General features: G+C 36.9%; 1 protein-coding gene and 3 non-coding genes across 4 annotated transcripts in view; 3 read left to right on the top strand and 1 right to left on the bottom strand.

The window, feature by feature from the left end:
• Positions 1 to 21307, bottom strand: part of LOC136027654 (uncharacterized) — a 134035-nt gene that overhangs the window by 75166 nt on the left and 37562 nt on the right. The window lies entirely within an intron of this gene.
• Trnal-aag (transfer RNA leucine (anticodon AAG)) lies at positions 2317 to 2398 on the top strand. Its single transcript has one exon. It is a non-coding gene; the product is annotated as a tRNA-Leu (tRNA).
• Trnal-aag (transfer RNA leucine (anticodon AAG)) lies at positions 4021 to 4102 on the top strand. The gene has a single exon. It is a non-coding gene; the product is annotated as a tRNA-Leu (tRNA).
• Trnal-aag (transfer RNA leucine (anticodon AAG)) lies at positions 18991 to 19072 on the top strand. The gene has a single exon. It is a non-coding gene; the product is annotated as a tRNA-Leu (tRNA).

The following is a 21307-nucleotide window of genomic DNA, read 5'->3' as shown; positions in this document are numbered from 1 at the left end:
CATCAAGTTTCATTAAGATCCGATCACCCATTCGTGAGATACCTCGATTTTCACGTTTTCGAAGAATTCCGGTTTCCCCCTCCAACTCCCTTTAATGTCACCGGATCTGGTCGAGATTTAAATAGAGAGTTCTAAAGCACAAGATCCTTCTATATATCAAATTCCATTAAGATCTGATTACCAGTTCGTAAGTTACAAATACCCATTTTTTCTAATTTTTCCGAATCACCCCCCCCCCCCCCCAACTCCACCAAAGAGAACGGATCCCGTCCGGTTATGTCAGTCACCTGTCTTGGACTTGTGCTTATTCTCTCCACAAGTTTAATCCTGATCTCTCCACTTTAACCGTTTTCAATATTTCCGGTCCCCTGCCCCCTAATGAGACTGGATCCAGTCAGGTTTTAAAATAAGAGATCTGAGTTTCGAGGTCCTTCGAAATATGAAATTTCATTAAGATACGATCACTCTTTCGTAAGTTAAAAATACCTCTTTTTAATATTTTTTTTAGAATTAACCCTTCCCCAAACTCCCCCAAAGAGAGCAGATCTGTTCCGGCTATGTCAATCCCGTATCTAGGACTTGTGCTTATTTTTCCCACCAATTTTCATCCTGATTCCTCCACTCTAAGCATTCTCCAAGATTTTAGGTACCGCCCCCCAACTTCCCCTTCACCGGATCCGGTCGGGATTTAATATAAGAACTCTGAGACAGGATATCCTTCCAAACATCAAATTTCATTAAGATCCGATCACTCATTCGTAAGTTAAAAATACCTCGTTTTTCTAGTTTTTCAGTATTAACCCTCCCCCCCCCCAACTCCCCCAAAGAGAGCAGATCCGTTCTGGTTATGCCAATCACGTATCTAGGACTTGTGCTTATTTTTCCCACCAAGTTTCATCCCGATCCCTCCACAAGATTTTAAGTTCCCCCAATGTCACCGGATCCAGTCAGGATTTAACATTAAGAGCTCTGAGACACGATATCCTTCCAAACTTCAAATTTCATTAAGATCCGATCACTCCTTCGTAAGTTAAAAATACCTCAGTTTTTCTAATTTTTCAGAATTAACCTTCCACCCCCACTCCCCCAAACAGGGCAGATCTGTTCCAGTTATGTCAATAACGTATATAGGACTTCTGTTATTTTTCCCACCAAGTTTCATCCCGATCCCTCCACTCTAAGCGTTTTCCAAGATTTAGGTTCCCCTCTCCAACCCCCCCCCCCCCCAATGTCACCTGATCTGGTCAGGATTTAAAATGAGAGCTCTGAGACACAATATCCTTCCAAACTTCAAATTTCATAAGATCTGATCACTCCTTCGTAAGTTAAAATACCTATCGTGTCTCAGGGCTGTAATTTTAAATCCCGATCGGATCTGGTGACGTTAGGGGAGGTTGGGAGGGGGAACCTAAAATCTTGGAGGACACTTAGAGTGGAGGGATCGGGATGAAACTTAGTAGGAAAAATAAGCACAAGTCCTAGATACATGGTTGACATAACCGGAACAGATTTTTTTAAATTTTTCACATGTCTAATTGGTAACAGCTGACCATTGGAATCTGGTTGGTTACAAGTAAGAAAACAGTTTAGCATTTGAATTTTCACAATGGGCAGAAAAACAAGAGCTAAGAGCTCATATGGCACTTGTAACGAGGCCAGAAGAGCCTAAAGATCATATGGTATGAGCTCTAGCAAAATTCTATGAATCAATAGATTGATTTAAAAGGAAAATAAGAGGCTTAATGCCGGTCAGTACTCAAAATAAGAGCTCTGTGTCACTAGGTCCTTCTAAATATCAAAATTCATTAAGATCCGATCACCCACTCGTATGTTATAAATACCTAATTTTTTCTAATTTTTCCTCTCCCTTTAGCCCCCCAGATGGTCAAATCTGGGGAAACGACTTTATCAAGTCAATTTGTGCAGCTCCCTGACACGCCTACCAATTTTCATCGTCCCAGCACGTCCAGAAGCACCAAACTCGCCAAATCACTGAACCCCTCCCCCCAACTTCCCCAAAGAGAGCGAATCCAGTACGGTGAAAATTGAGGTATTTGTAACTTACGAAAGGGTGACCAGATCTTAATGAAATTTGATGTTTAGAAGGGTCTTGCGCTTTATTCTAATTTTAAATTCCGTCCACCCATCAAGAGAGCAATTAAGCCAATGAGAAAGAAGGAAATCTCGTGACGTATTTCAATGCTATTGGAAATAGAATTTGCTTTCAACCTAGGAGATTGACCTTAATCGCTCGTATCGAATAAGTGAACTTAATATGATTTAATCATATAACATATATTTCAAATAATGTTATAAGGTAGTGTGGCCGAGTGGTCTAAGGCGCTGGTTTAAGAAACTAGTCTCTGATGAGGCGAAGGTTCGAATCCTTCCACTACCATTTTTTTTATGCACAAAATAGTATCTTATTGTTATTTAAGTAGGTATTCTTTTCTTCTCCTGATATTTAATTAAAGACTTTAGTTAATCTATCTATCTATCTATATATATAAAAATAAGTTGTCTGTGTGTTTGTGTGTCTGTCGAGTGACGTCATGTTTTCGACTGACGTCATGTTCTCGACTGACGAAATTACAGACCGGGACATCGGGACACAAATGACGACCGGGACACCGGCACATCTATCTATATATATATATATATATATATATATCTATATATATATAAATAAGTTTTCTGTGTGTGTGTGGGTCTGTCTGTCGGGTGAGGTCATGTTTGAGTGTTGACTGACGTCATGAAGTTAGTTGTCGTCATTTTTGTTATGAAGGTGACGTCATTAAAGATATTTAAGACATGCGTTCACGTAGGAATCGACGGCTATCACTTTAATATTAAATTGAGGAATCCAGCCACTAACAAAGAAATGAATAAGAAATGCAGTGCAATGCATTATTATTCCTATAGACTAATGATTCGGCAGGATGAAGAAAATTATATTTTAAAATGCCGTCAATTGTTTCACCAATTCGTCGTTGATATGTATGCTAAAATTGAATCAGAACGTTTGCTAGATATCCGCCTGAATCAGACCAAGCTCCGCTCTGAACAATACATTCATTTGCGAGATGCAGTTATAAATGACGGTAATACCACAAACGTTGGAAGATTAACAATTTTACCTTCGTCATATGCTGGCAGTCCCCGTCATATGCATGAATATGCTCAAGATGCTATTGCGTATGTTCGCCTCTATGGTCGTCCAGATTTATTTATTACATTTACATGTAATCAATCTTGGGACGAGATACAGCAGCTTTTACTTCAAGGACAATCGGCGGTTCATAGACATAACATTACGGCCCGTGTCTTCCGGCAAAAGTTAAAATCACTGATAAACTACATAGTAAAACTTGAAGTGTTTGGGTCAGTGGGATGCTGGATTATTTTCCACGAAAATAATAATTTAGCGCGTCTGTTCAAAACAGCCATCGATTTGATGCCTACTGATACGCATAAAATTGTTATTTCCGCTGACAAAACGCCTCCTGGCCAACATGTGCGTTGGCCAACAGCGAATCCAGTACGGTTCCGTCAATCACGTATCAAGGTCATTTGCTTATTTTATCCACCAAGCTTCATCCCGATTCCTCCACTCCAAGTGTTTTCCAAGATTTCCCCTCCAACTCCCACCAATGTCAAAAGATCTGGTCGGGATTTGAAATAAGAGCTCCGAGGCCTTTTTCTTAGATTTGCTCTCTTTGGTGGATTTGGGGGGGGGGATAATTTTGAAAATTGAGGTATTTGTAACTTACGAAAGGGTGACCAGATCATAATGAAATTTGATGTTTAGAAGGGTCTTGCGCTTTATTCTAATTTTAAATTCCGTCCACCCATCAAGAGAGCAATTAAGCCAATGAGAAAGAAGGAAATCTCGTGACGTATTTCAATGCTATTGGAAATAGAATTTCTTTCAACCTAGGAGATTGACCTTAATCGCTCGTATCGAATAAGTGAACTTAATATGATTTAATCATATAACATATATTTCAAATAATATTATAAGGCAGTGTGGCCGAGTGGTCTAAGGCGTTGGTTTAAGAAACTAATCTCAGATGAGGCGAAGGTTCGAATCCTTCCACTGCCATTTTTTTCTATGCACAAAATAGTATCTTATTGTTATTTAAGTAGGTATTCTTTTCTTCTCCTGATATTTAATTAAAGACTTTAGTTAATCTATCTATCTATCTATATATATATAAATAAGTTGTCTGTGTGTTTGTGTGTCTGTCGAGTGACGTCATGTTCTCGACTGACGAAATTACAGACCGGGACATCGGGACACAAATGACGACCGGGACACCGGCACATCTATATATATATATATATATATATATATATATATATATATATATCTATATATATAAAAATAAGTTTTCTGTGTGTGTGTGGGTCTGTCTGTCGGGTGAGGTCATGTTTGAGTGTTGACTGACGTCATGAAGTTAGTTGTCGTCATTTGTGTTATGAAGGTGACGTCATTAAAGATATTTAAGACATGCGTTCACGTAGAAATCTATTAATGTTTAATTGTAAAATGACTGATGAACTTACAATGGCAACAGCCGAGGAAGATGCTCAAAGAGTCTATGCCAAAAAACTTGCTGCTGATAGAGAAAGTAAGAAAAGAAAGCGTGCCGAGGAATCAAAAGAACAGCAAGGAAACAGGCTTGAGGCTGATAGAGAAAGTAAGAAAAGAAAGCGTGCCGAGGAATCAGAAGAACAGCAAGGAAACAGGCTTGAAGCTGATAGAGAAAGAAAGAACAGAAAGCGTGCCGAGGAACTACCAGAGCAACGCGAAACCAGACTTGCTGCTAAAAGAGAAAGTGAAAAAAGAAGGCGTGCCGAGGAACTACAAGAGCAACATGAAACCAGACTTGCTGCTAAAAGATAAAGTGAAAAAAGAAGGCAGATTTTACTTCAAGGACAATCGGCGGTTCATAGACATAACATTACGGCCCGTGTCTTCCGGCAAAAGTTAAAATCACTGATAAACTACATAGTAAAACTTGAAGTGTTTGGGTCAGTGCGATGCTGGATGTACTCAGTGGAATGGCAAAAACAAAGTTTGCCACACGCACATATACTAATCTGGCTACATAAAAAAATTACTTCGAACGAAATTGATGATGTGATTTCCGCTGAAATACCTGATGAAAATGTCGATAAGGGGTTACATGATATTATTGTAAAAAATATGATACATGGACCTTGCGGTGCACTGAACGAAAATTCACCATGCATGGCCAAAGGAAGGTGCACAAAGCAATATCCTCGACTTTTAGTATCCAACACAATTACTGGTAATGATGGTTACCCACAATATAGAAGATCTACTGAAGATGGCGGTAAAACAGCAATAATAAAGAAGCGTAACGGTACCACCATCGAAGTAGATAACCAGTGGGTTGTTCCATATTCCCCATTATTATCAAAAACATTTAATGCACACATAAACGTTGAATACTGTAACTCCGTAAAGGCAATCAAATACATATGTAAATACGTCAACAAAGGCAGTGACATGGCAGTTTTTGGCTTGCAGCCCGAAATCAAAGATATCGACGAAATCGTACAATATCAGGCTGGAAGATACATAAGCAGTAATGAAGCTGTTTGGCGAATTCTTTCATTTCCGATACATGAACGTAGTCCAGCTGTTGTTCACTTAGCGGTACATTTACAGAATGGTCAACGTGTTTATTTCTCGAAAACCAACGTGCAAAAAAAAGTGCCCTGAATCCACCGGATACAAAGTTAACCGGTTTCTTGTCGCTTTGCAAAATTGATTCTTTTGCAAAAAAACTGCTGTATACTGAAGTGTCTTCGTATTACATGTGGAATACTAAAAATAAAGTATTTGAACGTCGAAAACAGGGTAAGTCAGTCGACGGCCAACCTACCATCTTCAAAGATACCACGATAGGAAGAATCTACACCGTTCACCTCAATCAACATGAATGCTTCTTTCTACGCCTGCTTTTGGTGAATGTACCCGGTCCGACATCCTTTGAGTATTTGAGAACTGTAAACGGTACTATACATGACACTTGCCGTAGTGCATGCCAAGCTGTGAATTTATTGGAGAATGACCAACACTGGGATAACTGCATCAATGATGCGTGCGAAACGTCAACTCCAAGTCAAATTCGTGCATTGTTTGGCATCATTTTAACAACTTACTCTCCATCAGCTCCTACAGAGTTATGGGAAAAATAGAAGCCAAAAATGTAAGAAGATATACTCCATCGAAAACAGTTAGAGACGTCAGACATGACTTTTGATTTTACATCAGAAATTTATGACTACACTTTAATTATTATAGAAGATTTGTGCGTACGTATGGCAAACAAACCTCTTCAGGATTTGGGAATGCCTTCACCTAACCGTATCGCTGCTGTTTCGACATGTGTAGAATTGGATCGTGAACAAAGTTACAGTACGAGTGATCTATTGTCGTATGTACAAAATTACATTTCCAAGTTAACGTCGGAACAAAAAGACATTAATGATACGATAATGCATTGTGTCGATAACAACGTTGGAGAAATTTTCTTTTTGGATGCGCCAGGAGGTACTGGTAAAACGTTTGTGATAAAACTGATTCTGGCATCAATTCGATCAAAAAATGATATAGCGTTGGCAATTGCGTCGTCCGGAATAGCCGCAACATTGCTGCCTGGTGGAAGAACTGCTCATTCCGCTTTGAAATTGCCTCTGAATTTGCATTCTACAGAAACTCCCACGTGCAATATTTCCAAATCATCTGGGATGGGTAAAGTGTTGCAGCAATGAAAACTTATTATTTGGGATGAGTGCACAATGGCACACAAAAAATCGCTCGAGGCTCTGGATCAATGCTTGAAAGATTTGCGAGGGAAGTCGAAACCCTTTGGCAGCACATTAATATTGCTTGCGGGAGATTTCAGGCAAACATTACCTATAATACCTAGATCAACTCCTGCAGACGAAATGAATGCTTGCCTGAAAAATTCTAATTTATGGACACACGTAAAAACATTAAAATTAACTACAAATATGCGTGTCCGATTGCGAAACGATGACTCTGGTCAAACATTTTCAGATCAATTGCTGGCAATTGGAGACGGAAAGCTCCCAGTAGACTCAATTTCAGGACGTATACAACTACCTGCTGATTTCTGTAATTTAGTCACGTCCAAAAATGAATTGATTGAAAAAGTATTTCCGAATATTCTAAGCAATTATAAAAATGATAAGTGGCTAAGTGAAAGAGCGATTCTTGCACCCAAAAATATAGACGTCCACGAAATCAACAATATTGTTTTGACCAAGATTCGAGACCAGGCAGTCTTTTACAAGTCAGTCGACAGAGTTTTAGAACCAAATGAAGCGGTTAATTATCCATCTGAATTTTTAAATTCCGTGGATCTTTCAGGGTTTCCACCACACGTGCTACAACTAAAAATAGGCGTACCAATAATACTTTTAAGAAATATCAACCCACCAAAGCTTTGCAATGGCACGCAACTTGCCGTAAAAAAAACAATGGAAAACCTAATAGAGGCCACAATCTTGACAGGGCCTTTTGAGGGTGAGGCTGTTCTTATTCCTCGCATTCCCATGATTCCAACGGATCTGCCTTTTCAATTTAAAAGATTGCAATTCCCAATTCGATTAGCATTTGCAATCACCATTAACAAAGCTCAAGGTCAATCATTAGAAAAATGTGGTATAGATCTTAATACTGATTGTTTTTCCCATGGACAATTGTACGTTGCATGTTCGAGGGTCGGTAAACCTGACAATCTATTTATATGCAGCGACAATTGGACAGCGAAGAATGTTGTATATTCGCAAGTTTTACGCAGTTAATTTGTATTGTATCTATCTATCTATCTATCTATATAAAAACGAGTTGTGTGTATGCATGTTTGTTTGTTTGTAAAAAGAGCGTTTGCATATGACGTCATTATTAGTACATAAGGCTTTGTATAGACGCAAGTTTTACGTAGTTTGAAACACATATATAAATCTATCTATATTCACAGGTGGGACACAGGGACACAACTACAATGGCGCGTAACGACTTACGCGCGCGGGGGGGCTTGGGGGGCGCGAAGCGCCCCAACAACTAGGTTTTTGGGTGGCGCGAAGCGCCACCCCAACAGCTAGTATATATATAAAAATAAGTTGTCTTTATGTGCGTGTGGGTGTGTGTCTGTCGAGTGACGTCATGTTTGTGTGGTTGACGTCATGTTTTCGACTGACGAAATTACAGACTGGGACATCGGGACACAAATGACGACCGGGACACCGGCACATCTGTCTATATCTATATATATAAAAATAAGTTGTCTGTGGATCTGTGGATGGATCAGGTGACGTCACCTGAAAAAACTGGATCAGGTGACGTCAAAACTGAAAAAACTAAAAAAAGGCAAAAACTACAAAAAAAACTAAAAAAGCTAAAAAACTAAAAAAACTAAAAAAAGGCAAAAACTACAAAAAAAACTAAAAACTAATAAAAAAGCTAAAAAACTAAAAAAACTAAAAAAAGGCAAAAACTACAAAAAAACTAATAAAAAAAATAAAAAAGCTAAAAAACTAAAAAAAACTAAAAAAATGTATAAAACTAAAAAAACTAAAAACTAAAAAAAACTAAAAAAAAAGGAAAAAACTGAAAAATAAGCTAAAATAAAGGTAAAAACCAATAAAAAACTAAAAAAAAAACTGAAAAAACTAAAAAAAGGCAAAAACTACAAAAAAAAACTAAAAACTAATAAAAAAAGTAAAAAAGCTAAAAAACTAAAAAAACTAAAAAAAGGTAAAAAACTAAAAAAAAATAAAAAATAAAAAAAACTAAAAAAAAGGAAAAAACTGAAAAATAAGCTAAAATAAAGGTAAAAACCAATAAAAAACTAAAAAGAAAAAAAGGAAAAAACTAAAAAAAATTTTCATCTAAAAAACTAAAAAAAACTAAAAAAGGTAAAAACTAAAAGAACTAAAAAAGAAAAAAATAAATGACGAAACTCAAAGAGAAAGCGACCAGGACAAAAGGAATGTTCGATTAGCAATCAACAAAGCACCGGGACACAGGGAGTATAAATGACGACCAGGACATAAGTAAAAAAAAAAAACTATCTATATATATAAAAATAAGTTGTCTGTGGATCTGTGGATCTAAAAAGAAGGTAAAAACTACAAAAAAACTAAAAAGAAAAAAAACTAAAAACTAATAAAAAAACTAAAAAATCTAAAAATCTAAATAAACTAAAAAAGAAAAAAAAGGAAAAAAATAAAGGAGAAAAACAAAACTAAAAAACGAATGTATATACAGACCGGTACACCGGGATACAAATGACGACCGGGACACAGGGAATATAAATGACGACCGGGACACAGGGACACAACTACAACGGGGACACCGGGGGAAACAGGGGGATATAAATGACGACCGGGACAAAAAAACTAAAAAGAAAAAAAAACTAAAAACTAATAAAAAAACTAAAAAATCTAAAAATCTAAATAAGCTAAAAAAGAAAAAAAAAGGAAAAAAATAAAGGAGAAAAACAAAACTAAAAAACGAATGTATATACAGACCGGGACACAAATGACGACCAGGACACAGGGAATATAAAGGACGACCGGGACACAGGGACACAACTACAACGGGGACACCGGGGGAAACAGGGGGATGTAAATGACGACCGGGACACCGGGACAGGGAATGGTCGATTAGCAATCACCATCAACAAAGCTCAAGGGCAATCATTAGAATCATGAGGTATAGATCTGAATACAGATTGTTTTCCCATGGACCATTATATGTTGCATGTTCAAGAGTCGGTAAACCTGACAATCTATTTATATGCAAAGACAATGGGACAGCAAAGAATGTTGTATATTCGCAAGTTTTACGTAGTTAAAACCATATATATATATATATATATATATATATATATATATATATATATATATATATATATATATATATATATATATCTATATTCACAGGTGGGACATAGGGACACAACTACAATGGCGCGTAACTATTATGGCGCGTAACGACTTACGCGCGCGGGGGGGCTTGGGGGGGGGCGCGAAGCGCCCCCACCAACTAGGTGTTGGGGTGGCGCGAAGCGCCACCCCAACAGCTAGTATATATATATAAATAAGTTGTCTGTGTGTGTGTGTGTGTCTGTCGAGTGAAGTCATATTTGTGTGTCGACTGGCGTCATGTTTTCGACTGACGAAATTACAGACCAGGACATCGGGACACAAATGACGACCGGGACACCGGCACATAGGGAATATAAATGACGACCGGGACAATCAAAGAGAAAGCGACCGGGACACAAGGAATGTTCGATTAGCAATCACCATCAACCAAGCACCGGGACACAAATGACGACCGGGACACAGGGAGTATAAATGACGATCAGGACATAAGTAAAAAAAAAACTAAAAAAACTAAAAAAAAGGTAAAAACTACAAAAAAACTAAAAAGAAAAAAAAATTAAAACTAATAAAAAAACTAAAAAAGCTAAAAAACTAAAAAAACTAAAAAAGAAAAAAAATAAAAAAAGGAAAAAAAGGAAAAATAAAGGAGAAAAACAAAACTAAAAAAAAAATAAAAAAAAACTAAAAAGAAAAAAAGGGGAAAAATACAAAAATTTCTTTCATCATATACCATTTCAAAAACGAATGTATATACAGACCGGGACACCGGGATACAAATGACGACCAGGACACAGGGAATATAAATGACGACCGGGACACAGGGACACAACTACAACGGGGACGCCGGGGGGGCACAGGGGGATATATAAATGACGACGCGGACACATGGAATGTTCGATTAGCAATCATCATCAACAAAGCTCAAGGGAAATCATTAGAATCATGAGGTATAACTAAAAGAACTAAAAAAAAGGTGAAAAACTAAAAACTAAAAAAAGACCAATTCAAAAACGAATGTATATACAGACCGGGACACAAATGACGACCGGGACACCGGGACACAAGGAATATAAATGACGCCCGGGACACTCAAAGAGAAATCACAGACTGGGACACCGGGACACAAATGACGACCGGGACAAAGGGAATATAAATGACGACCGGGACACAGGGACACAACTACAACGGGGACGCCGGGGGGCACAGGGGGATATATAAATGACGACGGCGACACAGGGAATGGTCGATTAGCAATCATCATCAACAAAGCTCAAGGGCAATCATTAGAATCATGAGGTATAGATCTGAATACGGACTGTTTTCCCATGGACCATTATATGTTGCGTGTTCAAGAGTCGGTAAACCTGACAATCTATTTATATGCACAGACAATGGGACAGCAAAGAATGTTGTATATTCGCAAGTTTTATGTAGTTAAATATATATATATATATATACTAGCTGTTGGGGTGTGTTTCCCCCGGTGTCCCCGTTGTAGTTGTGTCCCTGTGTCCCGGTCGTCATTTATATTCCCTGTGTCCCGGTCGTCATTTGTATCCCCGTGTCCCGGTCTGTATATACATTCGTTTTTTAGTTTTGTTTTTCTCCTTTATTTTTTGTCGTCATTTATATCCCCCTGTTTCCCCCGGTGTCCCCGTTGTAGTTGTGTCCCTGTGTCCCGGTCGTCATATATATTCCCTGTGTCCCGGTCGTCATTTGTATCCCGGTGTCCCGGTCTGTATATACATTCGTTTTTTAGTTTTGTTTTTCTCCTTTATTTTTTTCCTTTTTTTTCTTTTTTAGTTTATTTAGATTTTTAGATTTTTTAGTTTTTTTATTAGTTTTTAGTTTTTTTTTCTTTTTAGTTTTTTTGTAGTTTTTACCTTCTTTTTAGTTTTGTTAGTTTTTTTTTTACTTATGTAAACTTTTTTACTTATGTGTGTCGACTGACGTCATGCTTTCGACTGACGAAATTACAGACCGGGACATCGGGACACAAATGACGACCGGGACACCGGCACATCTATATATATAAAAATAAGTTGTCTGTGTGTGGATCTGTGGATCAGGTGACGTCACCTGAAAAAACTGGATCAGGTGACGTCAAAACTGAAAAAACTAAAAAAAGGCAAAAACTACAAAAAAAACTAAAAACTAATAACAAAATAAAAAAGCTAAAAAACTAAAAAAACTAAAAAAACTAAAAAAAGGCAAAAACTACAAAAAAAACTAAAAACTAATAAAAAAGCTAAAAAACTAAAAAAAGGCAAAAACTACAAAAAAAAACTAAAAACTAATAAAAAAAATAAAAAAGCTAAAAAACTAAAAAAACTAAAAAAAGGTAAAAAACTAAAAAAACTAAAAACTAAAAAAACTAAAAAAAAGGAAAAAACTGAAAAATAAGCTAAAATAAAGGTAAAAACCAATAAAAAACTAAAAAAAAACTGAAAAAACTAAAAAAATGCAAAAACTACAAAAAAACTAAAAACTAATAAAAAAAGTAAAAAAGCTAAAAAACTAAAAAAACTAAAAAAACTAAAAAAAGGTAAAAAACTAAAAAAAATAAAAAAAAACTAAAAAAAAAGGAAAAAACTGAAAAATAAGCTAAAATAAAGGTAAAAACCAATAAAAAACTAAAAAGAAAAAAAGGGAAAAACTAAAAAAAATTTTCATCTAAAAAACTAAAAAAGGTAAAAACTAAAAGAACTAAAAAAGAAAAAAATAAATGACGACACTCAAAGAGAAAGCGACCAGGACAAAAGGAATGTTCGATTAGCAATCAACAAAGCACCGGGACACAGGGAGTATAAATGACGACCAGGACATAAGTAAAAAAAAAACTAACAAAACTAAAAAGAAGGTAAAAACTACAAAAAAACTAAAAAGAAAAAAACTAAAAAAAGGCAAAAACTACAAAAAAAACTAAAAACTAACAAAAAAGCTAAAAAACTAAAAAACTAAAAAAAGGCAAAAACTACAAAAAAACTAAAAACTAATAAAAAAAATAAAAAAGCTAAAAAACTAAAAAAACTAAAAAAAGTAAACAACTAAAAAAACTAAAAACTAAAAAAAACTAAAAAAAAAGAAAAAACTGAAAAATAAGCTAAAATAAAGGTAAAAACCAATAAAAAACTAAAAAAAAAACTGGAAAAACTAAAAAAAGGCAAAAACTACAAAAAAACTAAAAACTAATAAAAAAAAAGTAAAAAAGCTAAAAAACTAAAAAAAATAAAAAAACTAAAAAAGGTAAAAAACTAAAAAAAATAAAAAATAAAAAAAAACTAAAAAAAAGGAAAAAACTGAAAAATAAGCTAACATAAAGGTAAAAACCAATAAAAAACTAAAAAGAAAAAAAGGAAAAAACTAAAAAAAACTAAAAAAGGTAAAAACTAAAAGAACTAAAAAAGAAAAAAATAAATGACGACACTCAAAGAGAAAGCGACCAGGACAAAAGGAATGTTCGATTAGCAATCAACAAAGCACCGGGACACAGGGAGTATAAATGACGACCAGGACATAAGTAAAAAAAAAACTAACAAAACTAAAAAGAAGGTAAAAACTACAAAAAAACTAAAAAGAAAAAAAAACTAAAAACTAATAAAAAAACTAAAAAATCTAAAAATCTAAATAAACTAAAAAAGAAAAAAAAGGAAAAAAATAAAGGAGAAAAACAAAACTAAAAAACGAATGTATATACAGACCGGGACACCGGGATACAAATGACGACCGGGACACAGGGAATATAAATGACGACCGGGACACAGGGACACAACTACAACGGGGACACCGGGGGAAACAGGGGGATATAAATGACGACCGGGACAGGGAATGGTCGATTAGCAATCACCATCAACAAAGCTCAAGGGCAATCATTAGAATCATGAGGTATAGATCTGAATACAGATTGTTTTCCCATGGACCATTATATGTTGCATGTTCAAGAGTCGGTAAACCTGACAATCTATTTATATGCAAAGACAATGGGACAGCAAAGAATGTTGTATATTCGCAAGTTTTACGTAGTTAAAACCATATATATATATATATATATATATATATATATATATATATATATATATATATATATATATATATATATATATATATTCACAGGTGGGACATAGGGACACAACTACAATGGCGCGTAACTATTATGGCGCGTAACGACTTACGCGCGCGGGGGGGCTTGGGGGTGGCGCGACACCCCAACAGCTAGTAGGGAATATAAATGACGACACTCAAAGAGAAAGCGACCGAGACACAAGGAATGTTCGATTAGCAATCACCATCAACAAAGCACCGGGACACAAATGACGACCGGGACACAGGGAGTATAAATGACGACCAGGACATAAGTAAAAAAAACTAAAAAAACTAAAAAAAGGTAAAAACTACAAAAAAAATAAAAAGAAAAAAAACTAAAAACTAATAAAAAAACTAAAAAAGCTAAAAAACTAAAAAAACTAAAAAAAAAAAAAAAATAAAAAAGGAAAAAAATGAAAAATAAAGGAGAAAAACAAAACTAAAAAAACGAATGTATATACAGACCGGGACACCGGGATACAAATGACGACCGGGACACAGGGACACAACTACAACGGGGACGCCGGGGGGCACAGGGGGATATATAAATGACGACAGGGACACAGGGAATGTTCGATTAGCAATCACCATCAACAAAGCTCAAGGGCAATCATTAGAATCAGGAGGTATAACTAAAAAAACTAAAATAAGGTAAAAAACTAAAAAAAAGACCAATTCAAAAACGAATGTATATACAGACCGGGACACCGGGACACAAATGACGACCGGGACACCGGGACAAAAGGAATATAAATGACGCCCGGGACACTCAAAGAGAAATCACAGACTGGGACACCGGGACACAAATGACGACCGGGACACAGGGAATATAAATGAAGACCGGGACACAGGGACACAACTACAAAGGGGACGCCGGGGGGCACAGGGGGATATATAAATGATGACGGCGACACAGGGAATGGTCGATTAGCAATCACCATCAACAAAGCTCAAGGGCAATCATTAGAATCATGAGGTATAGATCTGAATACGGATTGTTTTCCCATGGACCATTATATGTTGCATGTTCAAGAGTCGCCACCCAAACAGCTAGTCTTCAATATATATAAAATAGGTTGTTTGTGTGTTATGTCTGTCTGTCTGTCTGTCGAGTAACGTCATGTCATCATGTCGTCATGAAGTTAGTTAGCGGTACATTTACAGAATGGTCAACGTGTTTATTTTTCGGAATCCAACGTGCAACAAAGAGCCCTGAATCCACCGGATACAACGTTAACTGCTTTCTTTTCGCTATGCAAAAATGATTCTTTTGCAAAAAAACTGCTGTATACTGAAGTGCCTTCGTGTTACATGTGGAATGCTAAAAATAAAGTATTTGAACGTCGAAAACAGGGTAAGTCAGTAGACGGCCAACCTACCATCTTCAAAGATACAACGATAGGAAGACTCTATACCGTTCACCCCAATCAACATGAATGCTTCTTTCTACGCCTGCTTTTGGTGAATGTACCCGGTCCGACGTCCTTTGAGTATTTGAGAACTGTAAACGGTACTATACATGACACTTACCGTAGTGCATGCCGAGCTCTGAATTTATTGGAGAATGACCAACACTGGGAAAACTGCATCAATGACGCGTGCGAAACGTCAACTCCAAGTCAAATTCGTGCATTGTTTGGAATCATACTAACAACTTGCTCTCCTTCAGCTCCTACAGAGTTATGGGAAAAATATAAATCGAAAATGTCCGAAGATATACTCCATCGAAAACGGTTAGAGACGTCAGACATGACTTTTGATTTTACATCAGAAATTTATAACTACACTTTAGTTATTATAGAAGATTTGTGCGTATGTATGGCAAACAAACCTCTAAAGGATTTGGGAATACCTTCACCTAATCGTACCGCTGCTGTTTCGACATGTGTAGAATTGGATCGTGAACAAAGTTACAGTACGAGTGATCTATTGTCGTATGTACAAAATAACATTTCCATGTTAACGTCAGAACAAAAAGACATTTATGATACGATAATGCATTGTGTCGATAACAACGTCGGAGAAATTTTCTTTTTTGGATGCGTCAGGAGGTACTGGTAAAACGTTTGTGATAAAACTGATTCTGGAATCAATTCGATCGAAACCAAATCATCCGGGATGGGTAAAGTATTGCAGCAATGCAAACTTATTATTTGGGACGAGTGCACAATGGCACACAAAAAATCGCTCGAGGCTCTGGATCTATGTAAATGGATCTGGATTTAAAATAAGAGCTCTGAGTCACTGGTTCCTTCTAAATATCAAAATTCATTAAGATCCTATCACCCACTCGTAAGTTAAAAATACCTCAATTTTTCTAATTTTTCCTCTCCCTTCAGTCCCCCAGATGGTCGAATTGAGGAAAACGACTTTATCAAGTCAAATTGTACAGCTCCCTGACACGCCTACCAATTTTCATCGTCCTAGCACGCCCAGAAGCACCAAACTTGCCAAAGCACTGAACCCCACCACCTAACTCCCCCAAAGAGAGCGGATCCAGTCTGGTTACGTCAATCACGTATCTACGACGTTTATAAGCGTTTTCCAAGATTTCCAGTTTTTCTTCTATACATCATTCCGATTCTACATCAATTTCCGATTCTTCTATACATCAAGTTTCATTAAGATCCGATCACCCATTCGTGAGATACCTCGATTTTCACGTTTTCGAAGAATTCCGGTTTCCCCCTCCAACTCCCTTTAATGTCACCGGATCTGGTCGAGATTTAAATAGAGAGTTCTAAAGCACAAGATCCTTCTATATATCAAATTCCATTAAGATCTGATCACCAGTTCGTAAGTTACAAATACCCATTTTTTCTAATTTTTCCGAATCCCCCCCCCAACTCCACCAAAGAGAACAGATCCCGTCCGGTTATGTCAGTCACCTGTCTTGGACTTGTGCTTATTCTCTCCACAAGTTTCATCCTGATCTCTCCACTTTAACCGTTTTCAATATTTCCGGTCCCCTGCCCCCTAATGAGACTGGATCCAGTCAGGTTTTAAAATAAGAGATCTGAGTTTCGAGGTCCTTCGAAATATGAAATTTCATTAAGATACGATCACTCTTTCGTAAGTTAAAAATACCTCTTTTTTCTATTTTTTTTTTTAGAATTAACCCTTCCCCAAACTCCCCCCTAGAGAGGAGATCTGTTCCGGCTATGTCAATCCCGTATCTAGGACTTATGCTTATTTTTCCCACCAAGTTTCATCACGATCCCTCCACTCTAAGCATTCTCCAAGATTTTAGGTTCCGCCCCCCCCCCAACTTCCCCTTCACCGGATCCGGTCGGGATTTAAAATAAGAGCTCTGAGACATGATATCCTTCCAAACCATCAAATTTCACTAAGATCCGATCACTCCTTCGTGAGTTAAAAATACCTCATTTTTCTAGTTTTTCAGTATTAACCCTCCCCCCCCCAACTCACCCAAAGAGAGCAGATCCGTTCTGGTTATGCCAATCACGTATCTAGGACTTGCGTTTATTTTTCCAACCAAGTTTCATCCCGATCCCTCCACTCTAAGCGTTTCTTCCCAGATTTTTTTCCAAGATTTTAAGTTCCCCCAATTTCACCGGATCCAGTCAGGATTTAACATTAAGAGCTCTGAGACACGATATCCTTCCAAACTTCAAATTTCATTAAGATCCGATCACTCCTTCGTAAGTTAAAAATACCTCAGTTTTTCTAATTTTTCAGAATTAACCTTCCACCCCCACTCCCCCAAACAGGGCAGATCTGTTCCAGTTATGTCAATAACGTATCTAGGACTTCTGTTATTTTTCCCACCAAGTTTCATCCCGATCCCTCCACTCTAAGCGTTTTCCAAGATTTAGGTTCCCCTCTCCAACCCCCCCCCCCCCAATGTCACCTGATCTGGTCAGGATTTAAAATGAGAGCTCTGAGACACAATATCCTTCCAAACTTCAAATTTCATAAGATCTGATCACTCCTTCGTAAGTTAAAATACCTATCGTGTCTCAGGGCTGTAATTTTAAATCCCGATCGGATCTGGTGACATTAGGGGGAGTTGGGAGGGGGAAACCTAAAATCTTGGAGGACACTTAGAGTGGAGGGATCGGGATGAAACTTAGTAGGAAAAATAAGCACAAGTCCTAGATACATGGTTGACATAACCGGAACAGATTTTTTTAAATTTTTCACATGTCTAATTGGTAACAGCTGACCATTGGAATTTGGTTGGTTACAAGTAAGAAAACAGTTTAGCATTTGAATTTTCACAATGGGCAGAAAAACAAGAGCTAAGAGCTCATATGGCACTTGTAACGAGGCAAGAAGAGCCTAAAGATCATATGGTATGAGCTCTAGCAAAATTCTATGAATCAATAGATTGATTTAAAAGGAAAATAAGAGGCTTAATGCCGGTCAGTACTCAAAATAAGAGCTCTGTGTCACTAGGTCCTTCTAAATATCAAAATTCATTAAGATCCGATCACCCACTCGTATGTTATAAATACCTAATTTTTTCTAATTTTTCCTCTCCCTTTAGCCCCCCAGATGGTCAAATCTGGGAAAACGACTTTATCAAGTCAATTTGTGCAGCTCCCTGACACGCCTACCAATTTTCATCGTCCCAGCACGTCCAGAAGCACCAAACTCGCCAAATCACTGAACCCCTCCCCCCAACTTCCCCAAAGAGAGCGAATCCAGTACGGTGAAAATTGAGGTATTTGTAACTTACGAAAGGGTGACCAGATCTTAATGAAATTTGATGTTTAGAAGGGTCTTGCGCTTTATTCTAATTTTAAATTCCGTCCACCCATCAAGAGAGCAATTAAGCCAATGAGAAAGAAGGAAATCTCGTGACGTATTTCAATGCAATTGGAAATAGAATTTGCTTTCAACCTAGGAGATTGACCTTAATCGCTCGTATCGAATAAGTGAACTTAATATGATTTAATCATATAACATATATTTCAAATAATGTTTGAAGGTAGTGTGGCCGAGTGGTCTAAGGCGCTGGTTTAAGAAACTAGTCTCTGATGAGGCGAAGGTTCGAATCCTTCCACTACCATTTTTTTATGCACAAAATAGTATCTTATTGTTATTTAAGTAGGTATTCTTTTCTTCTCCTGATATTTAATTAAAGACTTTAGTTAATCTATCTATCTATCTATATATATAAAAATAAGTTGTCTGTGTGTTTGTGTGTCTGTCGAGTGACGTCATGTTTTCGACTGACGTCATGTTCTCGACTGACGAAATTACAGACCGGGACATCGGGACACAAATGACGACCGGGACACCGGCACATCTATCTATATATATATATATATATATATATATATATATATATATATATATATATATATATATATATATATATATATATACATATATATATATATATCTATATATATAAAAATAAGTTTTCTGTGTGTGTGTGGGTCTGTCTGTCGGGTGACGTCATGTTTGTGTGTTGACTGACGTCATGAAGTTAGTTGTCGTCATTTTTGTTATGAAGGTGACGTCATTAAAGATATTTAAGACATGCGTTCACGTAGGAATCGACGGCTATCACTTTAATATTAAATTGAGGAAACCAGCCACTAACAAAGAAATGAATAAGAAATGCAGTGCAATGCATTATTATTCCTATAGACTAATGATTCGGCAGGATGAAGAAAATTATATTTTAAAATGCCGTCAATTGTTTCACCAATTCGTCGTTGATATGTATGCTAAAATTGAATCAGAACGTTTGCTATATATCCGCCTGAATCAGACCAAGCTCCGCTCTGAACAATACATTCATTTGCGAGATGCAGTTATAAATGACGGTAATACCACAAACGTTGGAAGATTAACAATTTTACCTTCGTCATATGCTGGCAGTCCCCGTCATATGCATGAATATGCTCAAGATGCTATTGCGTATGTTCGTCTCTATGGTCGTCCAGATTTATTTATTACATTTACATGTAATCAATCTTGGGACGAGATACAGCAGCTTTTACTTCAAGGACAATCGGCGGTTCATAGACATAACATTACGGCCCGTGTCTTCCGGCAAAAGTTATAATCACTGATAAACTACATAGTAAAACTTGAAGTGTTTGGGTCAGTGGGATGCTGGATTATTTTCCACGAAAATAATGATTTAGCGCGTCTGTTCAAAACAGCCATCGATTTGATGCCTACTGATACGCATATAATTGTTATTTCCGCTGACAAAACGCCTCCTGGCCAACATGTGCGTTGGCCAACAGCGAATCCAGTACGGTTCCGTCAATCACGTATCAAGGTCATTTGCTTATTTTATCCACCAAGCTTCATCCCGATTCCTCCACTCCAAGTGTTTTCCAAGATTTCCCCTCCAACTCCCACCAATGTCAAAAGATCTGGTCGGGATTTGAAATAAGAGCTCCGAGGCCTTTTTCTTAGATTTGCTCTCTTTGGTGGATTTGGGGGGGGGGGTAATTTTGAAAATTGAGGTATTTGTAACTTACGAAAGGGTGACCAGATCTTAATGAAATTTGATGTTTAGAAGGGTCTTGCGCTTTATTCTAATTTTAAATTCCGTCCACCCATCAAGAGAGCAATTAAGCCAATGAGAAAGAAGGAAATCTCGTGACGTATTTCAATGCTATTGGAAATAGAATTTGCTTTCAACCTAGGAGATTGACCTTAATCGCTCGTATCGAATAAGTGAACTTATTATGATTTAATCATATAACATATATTTCAAATAATGTTATAAGGTAGTGTGGCCGAGTGGTCTAAGGCGCTGGTTTAAGAAACTAGTCTCTGATGAGGCGAATGTTCGAATCCTTCCACTGCCATTTTTTTTTTATGCACAAAATAGTATCTTATTGTTATTTAAGTAGGTATTCTTTTCTTCTCCTGATATTTAATTAAAGACTTTAGTTAATCTATCTATCTATCTATATATATAAAAATAAGTTGTCTGTGTGTTTGTGTGTCTGTCGAGTGACGTCATGTTTTCGACTGACGTCATGTTCTCGACTGACGAAATTACAGACCGGGACATCGGGACACAAATGACGACCGGGACACCGGCACATCTATCTATATATATATATATATATCTATATATATAAAAATAAGTTTTCTGTGTGTGTGTGGGTCTGTCTGTCGGGTGAGGTCATGTTTGAGTGTTGACTGACGTCATGAAGTTAGTTGTCGTCATTTGTGTTATGAAGGTGACGTCATTAAAGATATTTAAGACATGCGTTCACGTAGAAATCTATTAATGTTTAATTGTAAAATGACTGATGAACTTACATGG

Source organism: Artemia franciscana, chromosome 5, assembly GCF_032884065.1.
Source record: "Artemia franciscana chromosome 5, ASM3288406v1, whole genome shotgun sequence".
NCBI classification, from domain to species: domain Eukaryota; kingdom Metazoa; phylum Arthropoda; class Branchiopoda; order Anostraca; family Artemiidae; genus Artemia; species Artemia franciscana.
Note: the sequence above shows the minus strand (reverse complement) of the source record. Positions and strands in the feature narration are given on the sequence as shown.